This window comes from Gopherus flavomarginatus, chromosome 21 (assembly GCF_025201925.1).
Source record: "Gopherus flavomarginatus isolate rGopFla2 chromosome 21, rGopFla2.mat.asm, whole genome shotgun sequence".
Lineage (NCBI taxonomy): Eukaryota > Metazoa > Chordata > Testudines > Testudinidae > Gopherus > Gopherus flavomarginatus.
This window is the reverse complement of record NC_066637.1, coordinates 4,635,349-4,648,177: the sequence shown is the minus strand read 5'-3', so window position 1 is coordinate 4,648,177 and position 12,829 is coordinate 4,635,349.

Below are 12,829 nucleotides of genomic sequence, written 5' to 3'. Positions count from 1 at the left end.
CCTCAGAGCCTATCTGCTGCCTGATGTGCGCTGGGATAACTTGCATGTGTAAGAGTTTGTAGGATCAGGTCCTGAGAACCCAGCAGATGTGGAGAATGTTAAGGCAATGCTATAAATATTGCCCAAGAAAAGAGAACTAAGGCGCAAGCAGAAAGGTTCTGAATTTAAAATTATTGCACCTGACAGTGAAATATTATGAAGATATATGGGAGTAAAGAATGAGAAACTCCAAAACAACCAATGCTTGAGATGTTTCTTTTATCTAAAATATAGCTGGCTAAATGTTTCACATAGAACAAGTCCCAGGGAACATAAATCAGGGGATGTAAGTTGTTTTATAAAGACCTCAAAATATAAGTTCTTTACCTCCCACATTTTTAGACCAAATATTTTCACTGGAAAAGCATGTGAGACAATAAGCATGCATATTACCTAAGTCTTTAATGATTGCTCTGACCATGGTTTAGTGGTTATATACAAGGAAAAGAATTTTTTTTAAAAAGCACTGCAGAAAACATTGAGGGTGGAAAAATTGTGAGCTTGAGTGACAGTTTGAAAACAAGAAGTGTGTTGTGACAGCTGTCTGTCACCTCTGTGAAGTTGTGTTGGGGCGGGGGTAGAGAGGGAAGCAACATAACTGTGCATTCCCTGTGCAGACTTTGTTAATTACAGCCTCTGGGGAATGCCAAATATTAGCCCTGGGACCGGACTTTCTGTAAAGGGAAATGGGGTGAATTAAGTATCTCCTCTGATTTGGGGGCAAAAATCCACACGTGGCTTTTGCTCCCACCATATTCACTGTTATTGAACACAGGGTGTTTTTCTTCCTGAATTACACTTTTGATTCCCAGCTTAGTTCATGTATAGGAACCAGAATTAGCTCACTGCTGTACCAATCAACCCACTGGGGCCCAGACTCCTTTCCTAAGGAGAACAGGGTAAAAAGACAGAGAGGAACTGGTATGGTTCTGCTGTGCAAAGAGGCAGGTCTCACGCATGGGTTTTGCACACTCCTACATGCCAAAGAACTGTACATCATGGGGGCACTTAGCTGTGTTAGAACAGGGAGGGGGCAGGGGATCCAGATGACAGAAACTGCAAAGGAGAAGTCTCTTGTGCTATGAGTGGCAAGATTGGACAGAGTGGGAGAGAAGAGATCATTGCCAGGTGAGTAGATAAGGGGCTATAGAGACAGGGGGTTAGTAAGGTCAGCTGGAGAGAGTCTGTGGAGGGTTTTAGCAACAAGGGGAGCGGGTTCCTGCCTGCGGGAGCAATGGAATCGTTTGAGGATGCAGAATGATTCAGTTGATGAATTGAGATTAGATGCTATTTAAACCTTCCTAAAAAGCTCCTCATTTTTCTGCCTGATATTTCTGTGGCTGTGGTTTCTACTGATGCAAACAGTAACATGGGGACACGTCTCTCCCTTTTGCAAGGCTCCCTGATAAATCCTTTTCCTGTCTTTGTAACACTTGGCCGCACTTTATTTCATATTTTTTAAGGCTCACATAATGGGAATGTGCTGAGCAGCGTGAATCTGACTCGGGAAGTCAGATGACCAGGGGGTGCCCATCTGTGGGCCCCCGGAGCTCCAGCAGGTTTTCTCCCCACCCATCTGAATCAGCTTGGAATGGGCATTGTGTCTCAATTTGCTATCTGCTTTATTCCTGTATCTGAGAAGGGAGGATGTCCTGAAGCCTTCACATGGCTTGCCACATGAAACCACTTCCTTGCTATCCAAAAGTTCAGAACGTCTGTCTTAAGCTGTCTGGCCCTCAGTATTGCACTCTTGCAGAAATTGAGAATTTACTGCTTGTTTTTGCAATGAATCTCCGTCACCAAGAGTAAGGGGGAAATCTCTGGTGTTCAAATTTTCTCTCGCTCTGGTTTGCAAAACATTTTAGATCAAACACTACTCTGATTAATAACAGTGTCTCAGGCCAGGTCTTGCTCTAGAAACTTTTGTGGATACAGTACTGTCAGTTACACGTGTGATTTTTTTTTAATGCACAGATAGTAGATCAGATTCTGATCTCAGTTACACCAGTGTAAATCCAGGCCATTCTCTGGATTATACTAGATTTACACTGCTGTAACTGAGATCAGAATCTGTTACAGGAGTGCTCTATATCTGTATGAAGGTAAATAGTTAATTAATGGATAAAGTGTCTGTAAATGGCACTCAGGAATATGGAGCATAGTTCCTGGATTTTGTAGACCCCATAAAACTTCTTGTTGTGCAGCTCTTATATCAGCTCTCAATAGATGGTTCCAGCTGATGAGACCATAGCTGTATTCTGGGATGGATGAACTGTGATGTCAAAACCAGAGGAGGATGGTCCAGTGTTTGGCAACTAGCTGGAGACGTTGGCTCAAGTTTCATGTTGCCAGGGCCAGATTGCGAAAACCGTGCTCACAAGGATGAGGACAAATGGTGCTCCAGGAGCTGATGGGAGTACTTGGGTGCATGGGTGTTCCATGAGTAGATGGACTACTTGGGTGCATGCATGTCCCAGGAGTTGATGGGACTACTTGGGTGCATGCATGTCCCAGGAGTTGATGGGACTACTTGGGTGCATGCATGTCCCAGGAGTTGATGGGACTACTTGGGTGCATGCATGTCCCAGGAGTTGATGAGACTACTTGGGTGCATGCGTGCCCCAGGAGTTGATGGGACTACTTGGGTGCATGCGTGTCCCAGGAGTTGATGAGACTACTTGGGTGCATGCGTGCCCCAGGAGTTGATGGGACTACTTGGGTGCATGCGTGCCCCAGGAGTTGATGAGACTACTTGGGTGCATGCATGCCCCAGGAGTTGATGAGACTACTTGAGTGCATGCGTGCCCCAGGAGTTGATGGGACTACTTGACCACTGATCGGAGGAAGGAGTTAGCAGTCTTGCTCCCTGTGATTATACAAATCAGGAATCCAGATAGCACAGAGTGCAGGGAGTTGCTTAAAACAGTGGGAGTATGTCCCAGCATGCCTGGCTGAGACAATTCCAATTCAGCTGCTAATATACTTCTGGCTTTTGGCCCTAATCTTCCACTCTGCACGGAGTCCGCAGTCCTGCAACTTGTTATTTTCAGGCAGCCACCTACATTGCCTGGAGTCCCACGGAAGCCAACAAGGCTCCATGCAGATGAAGGAATCAGTCCCCGCACGGAGTCAATTTCAAGATTGGGGCCTGAAGGCCACTGAAATCAGTGAGAGTTTTAATCTGAATAAGGAGCACGGGATCTGACCTATATATGTAATTAGCTCTCCCCAAATTAAATAATGTTACTTAATGAACTAAGGAGCCTCCCATAAAAGCATGCTCTGAAATGTTCAGCACTGAAGCTAGTTCCACTGGTTTGATTTATGCATGTTAGTTTTATTTTCAGTTTATACTTGAAGAACTTCATACATGTCATAAGCAACCAAATGGGTGGGATTTTTTTTTCCAAAAGCCACATATGTGGATTAAAACCACCAATATTTCATGAAATTGCCTCATAATTTTTTTTCACTAGAATGTCATGAGGAATTCCCTAATTTCTAACCTGCTCCAGTTGGCACCAGCTCACATCCAAGCTCTAATATCAGTGGAGTTTGTAAAGTTTCCAGTTTTTCTGATGAGAAATTACATGAAACCAAAATAATTCTTTCCATGGGGGATTTCACTGCCACTTTTATTTCTCATATTCTGCCTCCTGGATAAGGAACCCTTTCTTGGGTATCTGTTTTTTCATTGGCCGTATTAGCTACCACTATTTAGAGTACATAGGCATCAACCCATCATTTCATTTCTAAAGGAACCTGATTGCCTAAATGGAGTATCAAACATCCTATTCTGGCTGCGTCTTCCCAGACAATTAATTGCAGCTGGACTCTCAATACAGTTACACAAATCTCCTTAAATATTTCTAGTGACTGGAATGCATTTTGAAATATGCCCTAAGTGGTCAAATAAATATCCATCATAGAGAACTGGCTGTGGATAATTAAAGTGACGCTCTTCTTCTGGATAGTTATATTGGTAATGATCTTCAAAATCTGGACCAAAGTCTGCTGCTTGGATTTTTTTTCTTCTGTTCAAGTACCAAAGAGTGCTTCAGGGATTTTTTGGCAATGATTTTAGAGCAGGAAAATAGGAAATGAACTGGAAAATTTGAAGACTACAGCAAACAAGAAAATTCTGGAAGGAACACACTATACAGAACCACCCCGGCTGTTAATAATATGGAAAGATTTCATTAAGAACAGAAAAGAAAAAAGAAAGCACTGTCAGTATCACTCCACAGTGATATCTGCGGCTGTCTAACTTACAGAATGAGTTATTCCGAGGCCTGGCTGCCACTGCAGGCAGTGGCCACTGCACTGAAAATTCCACTTCTCAGAAAGAAAAAAAAGTCAGAACTTTCTAATGCGGGGCAACTGGAATTTTTAAACAATCGTGCCTAGGCTGGTTTCATGTGCACTGAGCTCAGATAAGTGGATTTTTCTAAATAGTTTCGTTGTGGCAGAATTTGTTGGGCCTAGTTCATTCTCACCCTTGTGCATGTGTGTGTGTATGTGTGTGTGTGTGTGTTCTTTTTAGTGACTGCAGAGTTCAGTGCAGCCCTGTGACAGGCTAACGTAGCCCTGAGTTGTGCCCCTATTTTAATAGCCATTATAAGCTACTTTGCGGTGCAGAATTGCTATGGGGCAGGTCCACTCTGGCCCATTTCTGTCCCCAATTTGTCCCCTCCATGTTCCACACCTGAGTCCCCACTATGCCCATGGCGTCTGTAGAGGTGGCACAGAGGTGCCTGGCATCTGAAATGGGGGCATAAATCAAGTGTGCACTTATACCCATCCTGTAACCCCTTTCCAGCCACTTGGTTTTTGCAAAGGGCTGTAGCAGGATGCTGACTCAATTCTGTTATTTCTTCTTTTCCACTAAGCCTTTTGGCTGAGCTCAGACATAGGGCCTATCATCCAAACTCCTCTTCACACCAGCAATCCTACCGGCCTCAGTGGGGCTAGTCGTGAGAGGAAGGATTACATGTGCAACTAATGTGTGCAGGACTGGGCCCTTAGTATGTGTCTAAGGGCCTGACCCTTCCATGTGTTGAATGGCCTCGATTCCCATGGACTTGAGAGCATTTGGCAATTTACAGGACTGGGTGTTTATATCTGACATGTCCTCTGTTGGAGGATTAGCTGGTTCTGGGACTGGGATCTAATCAGTCTTTGCCTGTCTCTCACTGCTCTGATCCTGTGATTGTCAGCAAGGCTAACAGTACCTTGCAAACCTGTTGCACTTTCTGTTTGCAGGGCACTTTTCACAGTCACTCATCAATCATTCACTTCACTGCACTTGTCGTGGCTTCCAAGCTGCTCACCCCTCTGTTCCTCAGTTTCCTGGTGTGTAAAATGGGGATAAAAGTGCTAACAGACCCCCAAAGGGGGTGCTGAGACTTAATGAGCTCTTGTCTGTAAAGTGATGTGACTTCTTTGGAAGGAAGGTGCAATGACTATCATTGCTCAGATAGGATCTGCTCCAATTAATTGCAAAGGAAGTAACTTCCTAACCCTTTTATGTATGCGTTCCCCCAAAGGTCTGACTTCTGGAGGTGCCAGAGTACAGTAAACAAACAATGTGCAACTCCTGATATAAAAATGAAATGAAGTGCACACAGATCTATTTCACTGTATTTAATCATTTATTTGTTTATATATTTATGGGCAAACAGACTCTATTAACATTTCAGCCACAGGTAGGGTGACCAGACAGCAAATGTGAAAAATCGGGATGGAGGGTGGGGGGTAATAGGAGCCTATATAAGAAAAAGACCCAAAATCGGGACTGTCTCTATAAAATCAGGACATCTGGTCACCCTAGCCACAGGACACCTTCTGGGCCATGCTGCATGGTCTGCAATGGGCCATTAGATGAGTGGCATCAGGACACAAAGGTGATTGTGGTTAAAATATAGGACGAGGAGCTAGAATTCTCTCCTGGGTTCTTTCCTCTCTGTCCCAATGAGTCATTATTTGGCCTTTGGAAAGCCACTTAACCTGTCTGCACATCAGTTTCTCCATCTGTGAAAGAAGGTGACCAATATTCACAATAGCTCTCCACAGTAGTGGAGCTGAGAGGCTTCATTGTTAATTAGAGCTAATTTGGTGGGGTGCTGGATGCTCCATTATTAATAATTACTATTTTATATTATGGCAGCACTTACAGCTCCAGCTGAAATCAACGTCCCCCTGTTCTAAGCAGTGGGCAGACACCCAGCAAGAGACAGTCTCTTCTTCAAAAAGCCCAAAGTTTATACAAACAAGACAGACAAAGAACAGAGAACTGGTGCACAGATAGATCAAAGTCTCTCAGGGATGTATTGCAGAATGCAGAATTGACCCCAGATCTCCTGAGTCCCAGTTCAGTGCCCTAATCCCAAGGCCATCCTTCTGCCTCTTACTGGAAATTTCCATTGAAGGTGAAAGGCAAGATTAATTTTATAGGCACCAGCAGGAAACAGGCTCTGGATCCTGTGTGGTGGAACATCTGCCTGGCTAGCAAGGATTAGGGGCAGCTGCTCACAACCCCCACTCTGTTGGAGCAGGGAGCCTAACACCAGCTAATGTAGTCCACAGATCAGGAGGGCTGGCTGGAGAAGGGGCAGAGCAGCCTGACTAGGAGATGTGCAGATTCTGGAGTCCTAGTGAGATTCTAAAGCTGCTCTTTCTCCACAAGCAAAAGGTGGGAAGTGAGTTTTTGTCCCTCTGCCCATTGCTTGTTGAGTATGCTCAGCACCTCACAGGTCCAGGCTGTGTGTACGTGTAGGAAAGAAAAATTCAATGGGAAAGTAAAGCAAATAGGAACTTACTTTAGGGGCAGTGGCAGGAAAAATTTGTCCGTGGGTCAGGACGAGAGTTGGTCAGGAAATAGGGACTTCTTCCACAGAAAATGTTGATGAAAATGGAAAAAAAATGTATTTGTCAAAGAAACAAAAATTTTCAGCTGAAAATTAAAAAAAGGGCTTCGGGTTTTCAGTTTTTCAATTCACATTCTCTGCAGGAAGTGGACACTTTTTGTGAAAAAATGGTTGCTTACAAAACCCAATTTTCTCAAAAAAAAGTCTTGGATGCAAAATTTCCAGTTGGCCCTAGTAAGAAGAGTGCTTTCAGTTGTGCACAGTGAAGGGCATTCAGCCCTGCACAAGGACTTTGTACTCAAGGCACACTTAAACCCTCACTATAAAGTTTAAATGAGACTGAAGTGGTGGATTGGCTTTGTACTGGCCCTCCACTCCGGGTAAATTTCTTTCATTGTTCCTAGCCTTCAGGTTTGGGCAAGAAGCCACAGCCACAGGAGCTAACTCTTGAACAGTACTTTGCTATTGTAATCAGTGTCTATTTGCATGGGATAAAAAGGAACTGGTGCAATCAGAAATGACCAAAATTATAGCAAAGTACTGCAAGTGTATGTTCATACGCCTGTGTAAAAGTAGAAGAGGAAAAAAACCTCATTTACATCAGAAATGTATATCTGCTCAGCTGTGCCAAGGGCCAGTGAAACACACAGAACCTGTGAAATTGTTTTGTGGAAGGCAAACAATTCACTGTAGCCTTTCATCTCTCTATGATACATGCCTGCCAACTCTTCGCTGGTGCTCCTCCTTTCCTGCATCAGAGCACTAGAAAGGCTCACAAGTGCCCAGAAAGCATCCGTTATCACAAAGGTTTCTGTCTGTTACAACTAGTAAAAAATCTACTGAACATAATATGTTTTTTGTTTAGAAAATGGTTTTGTTCTTTCTAATCCCCTATGTGTGATTGTCTGTACTCCCATGTCTGTTCTAAGCAGAGTACACCACATTAAAATACCCACCACTGCAAAGTGCAGCAGAGCAATTTATAATACCTGCCTTTGCCAGAAGTTTTTGTACCATTATGTCACATCCTATACATCACATTTTTGGAGGAAGGTGGTTTTGTTTTTGCAGTGGATTTTAAAATATCCACTCTGCTCTGGAAACAGAGCTGCCGACAGCCCAAAGTAAATTTATTATTTATGTTTTACATATTTCCAGTGCTTTTGTGGGGAGATATAAAAATAATGTTAGCAGTTATATAGTAAGAAGGGTGGGGGAAATACAGGAATCCATAAATTAGACATGTCACCCGTATTCCGTGAAGGAGAATATAGCTCTGGGACATCCATCTGTTCACTCAGTAGTATAATAAAGATTGTCCTATCTGAGCCACGTTTACCAATATCTCTGACTGTCAGAAGTGCCATTTCCTGAGCAGCCCCCCAGACAGTGAAATGTACAGCAGATACAGTGTGTGCGTCGAATGACATCAGGGAGTAGCTGAGCACCTCACCTGGAATTGTCATAGGATTTGCTCTGTAGAATAATCATTTACATTAAGAGCCTTTCATCATGAAGGGTCCCCACAGTACTTTATGAACTGTGACCCTGAGCCTATAATTGACTGCACACAGGCTTACAGGTGTGCTGCGCAGGACCCACTGATTTCATATCGAATGCACCCTGTTCTATTCTATTCTACTCTATTCTATAGTTTCTTGTACAGCTTTCATCACCATAGTGTCTGGGCACCTTCCAGCAGTGCTTCAAGCAACATTACTAACATCTATCATGTGTTGTTTGTTCTTTCATCCTGTCCTCAGAGGGAGGAGCATGTGCAGTGGAGTGTCTTGTTTTAGTAGTTTTATTTATTTTCTATATCCATATTGCTCTCTGTTTATGTTAGAGACAGCACCTCCAAGAATCTATTGCAGGAACAGGACCTAAATATCAGAAAAATACCAATATTTCTTTCCACAGGAATTTTTATTTGGGGGAGAGGAGTTCCTAAACCACCCCCTCAACATCAGTTTTTTCACTGAAAATTAAGAACTAGCATTTTTTTTTGAAAACTGATCATTTTTACCAAACATCAAAAATCTTTTGGTTTTGGATTGAAAAACTGGAATTTTTAAAAAAATGTTTGGGTCAAAAAGTCACGCTTCATCAAAAATATGTTTCAACAAAGCAATTTGCAATCAGCTCTACTGTACATAAAGGAATCATTTCTCTCCCCCCCACTCTGACATGCAGCCAGCTCTATGGTGGAATGTGGTAGCTATTTCACAGCACATAACAGAATTGCACACCAGTTTTGAAAGGAAGTGAAGAAGAAGAACATATGCATTTGAAACTACTTCTTGAATTCAGGATTCCAAACTAGAATTATTTCTGGGGCTAATCCACATCTCGAATGCTGAGAACATACCTGATACTAGTGATTTCTCTGCTCACCTTAGGCCACAATGGTAGACGTGGTTCTAATTTTCTTGCCATTTTTTTTTGCATACTTCTTTGAAATGTGTTGTCTTTAATTTGCCTTACAGAATGCACATTTCCCAATTAATACTTCCAGGCTAGTCAGACAGTGTGGATTAGAAATAGGTTTGATCAGAAAAATGTGCTTAGAAAAGACATTTGTGGTGGCAATTTTCTCTCACCCCTGTGCAATTATTGATACTCCCCTAAGGGAACTCATTATAGACACAAAACTACCATCACAGCCTTCCCAATCACCTGTGCCTGTTGCATATACAGTCTATGGCTCACTGAGAATTCACTCAGTTGCAGGGTGCTAGAATCTAATTGCATCAATCTTTCTGCTATATACATTGCTTTCCATTTACACTATGTACAGCAATATTGCAATATCTAAAGGGGGAATAGCCTCATGCAGCCAGATAAATTAAGCCCACCTGGCTATGCTCATCTTAATAAATGAGAGCACCTCTTTCAATTAACCAATGATTCAGGCATATATAGAGCAACACCAAAAGGAAGCAGTTTGCTTTTGTTTGAGAAGGTTGAATCTGGTCTGTCTGTGTTGAATCACAAGCCTGGTAGACTTGTTGACATGTTTCTCTATTGTGCCTTCTTTAACTATTTTGAAGCAATGACCTTAGGGCTCCTTGGCAATAATGGGAGCAGGCTGTGCCCTCCGCAGATAAAGCACAAAGTATGTTCTTTTAAAATACATCTGCCCTGTGTGTGTGGAAGTAAAATCTAAACCAAAATAGTGGTGTATCCAGAGGAGTGGATCACATGCAGTTCTAGGACTATGCTTCCTTTGGTAACTGTCATCAGCAAGTGACAGTGTATTCCAATGAAAACCCTGCTGCAACCTTCCACTGTGGTGCCATTACCATTCTACCATAAAGGGTGCACCCTGCTGTGGGACTGGTGGTGAAACCGTTCGAAAAACTTCACACTGCCATATCTCTCATGGATTTGAGGTCCTTTGGTCTCACCCCTCCCCTTGAAGTTGTCATTGGGGGATCTAGTGCAGCAACTCCATCCTCGAGGAGAAATGTCCACGTGCCAACATGGATGACAAAAAGAGCAGATGAAGACAGTGGCTGTGAGTAACAAATCTACCTTTTTTTTCAGAGCCCTGGACAATGGAGAGCACTTCTACCCAACCTTGCTAGGCCCCCATACGTTTGTATGTGAGTGCCAATTTGTTCATGTTTCATTGCCAGGTTACTTCATCTGATCTGTTAACGCTGTCCGGGCTTTTTAAATGTTATCCTGATTGTACTTCCATATATTTAGAGTAGCTCCCCCAGTGTGCCAGCGCTTTGCAGCCATCCAGGAAGAGAGGTAGTCCCTACTCTGGAAAGCTCACAATCTCCCAACAGGGGGACAAGCAGACAGCAGGTAGGGGAAAGGAAGGATAATTTTTGATACAAGTCAGTGAAATTCAGTGTAAGCAGCACAGCAACAGTGAGCATTCAAGAAGAGCTTTAACACATGGGCAGGACAGAGGCTTTGTAGATGGACTCAGGAATGTTGTATTGCCATAAAGTACTTCCTGATTTACTCTCTGTGTTCCCTTATCCCTTCTTACTGTGACCTAATGTGCCATGTCAGTCCCACCCCATGGGGTGTGTTGAACCTGTGAACCATTGATAACTAGTTAGATTGGGTAATAACTGCAGTATATAGAGTCAGAGTCATTTATTCCCCCAGTAAATGTGTTCTTGCCACAAAGCAGACTGGCAAACTTGCCCTAAATTGAAAAACCTTCCACCATGCTTTAACCATCTCCTGTGGATCAAAATATCATAGGTGCGTACCTATCCCTGAGAGGGATACTGACCCCTTGTGTATGATGAGCGAGTGCTTGACCACTAAAATCACTGCAGTGTATACAAGTACTCTAACTTTTCAGTACCCCTTCTCTGTGCCCTGCCAGCCTATAGGGGAAAAGTGTGGAATTTTTGCTCCCATAACTCAATAACAACTTATTTGTTTTCACTCAGATTTTCTCCAGAAAAGTTCAGCTCTGGGAGGAGATAAAGGACAGAAAGTTTAAGCCCTGGTAGTGTAAGTATATGAAAAGAGAGAGCTAATGCAGAAAGTAGTTTAGGGAACCTTAACTTTTAGTAGGTACCACCGTCAGCTGCTACAACTGAAATGCAGCCAACTCTGGGGTGGAATGTGGCAAGCATGCAACTACTTTGAAGTTGTCCTCTTAACTTCCTGTCAAACTGTTACGAACATAATTATCCAAACTGCTGTTTGGCCAAGACACCAGGGCTATCATCACTTCTCCTGAAAAGTGTCATGGACTAGGCTATAAACCCTGCTAAACCCAAGAGCGTGTTATAACATTTCCCAAACAAAGCAGTTTGTGCCAATAAACTTCCAGGCACTTGATGTTGATCTGAATTATTTTGAGGCTTGGCCATTTCTAGGTCTTGCCAGAGAGCTGAGTATATTTTGAGAGTGGAGGAGGGGAAAGACCCTGGCTGATTTCTGGCTGTAGTAGTCACATAAGAGTTTGCTGTTTTGCAAACTAGCATAGTTGAATTAATGCAAACAGCTGAGCTCAGACTGCTGTGTCCTGATGTTAGATTCAATTTGACTTAATCAAACAGTTGACAGGTGTTTTCATTATGTGTTTTCTTCATGAGGGAAAAGGCTGGAGAGGGGGTTTAGCATAAACCAGGGCAGGAGAGACATCTTTAGAATTTCTGCTTGTTCCTTACCAGTGTTTCAGTGCTTCACTTGAGGACAAATTCTGCTACCTAGCAGAACACATGATCTTAAAGTACAAAAATGGAAGGAAACCATCACTGAAATCTGACTGAATATTGCTAGGGAATTGTGTTCTTCTTTGGGAAAAATATTATATAGCTGACTACAAATGCATCTGCTCTTATTAAAAACAATACAGCTGCTTCCTCATTCCATTTATTGTTTAATTCATTCATGTTGCTTGTTGGAAATGCCATCATTAAATTCCTTCTGGGCTATTGCTTGTTTTAAAGAAAACTCTCTCTTGGAAAAGAGACTTCTCTTTAAATTTAGCACAAAAGAATATCCCAATAACTTTTATTTATAGATCAGGGCATGAGAGATTTCAAGATTTAAAGCTAGCTTTGTAATTTTGTTCCCCTCATAAAAAAATGCTAAACATTTCCCCCCAACCTTCAGAAACAATATTATTTCAAATGTATGTGACCTGTTTTTTTTCACTTGCCGTTTAAGAGGGAATTCTAAAATACTGATTTTGTCCAGTCAAGTGGCATTCTCATAATGTAGCACTGTGTACGTAGAACGCACTGGGAAATTTGTGTTGCAGGTCCCCCACTGTGCCAATCCACCGAGGATATGAGTTGTTGCAGCCCACTACTATACTGCTTTTGCTCTTTAGCTTAGTCTGTAGCAATTCATGTTAGTTCTGGAGGTCCTGGTTCAATCCTAGATGTGTTGGCCAAAATGACAGTCATTGCAAATGCATGATTCAGCTTGCAGAATAG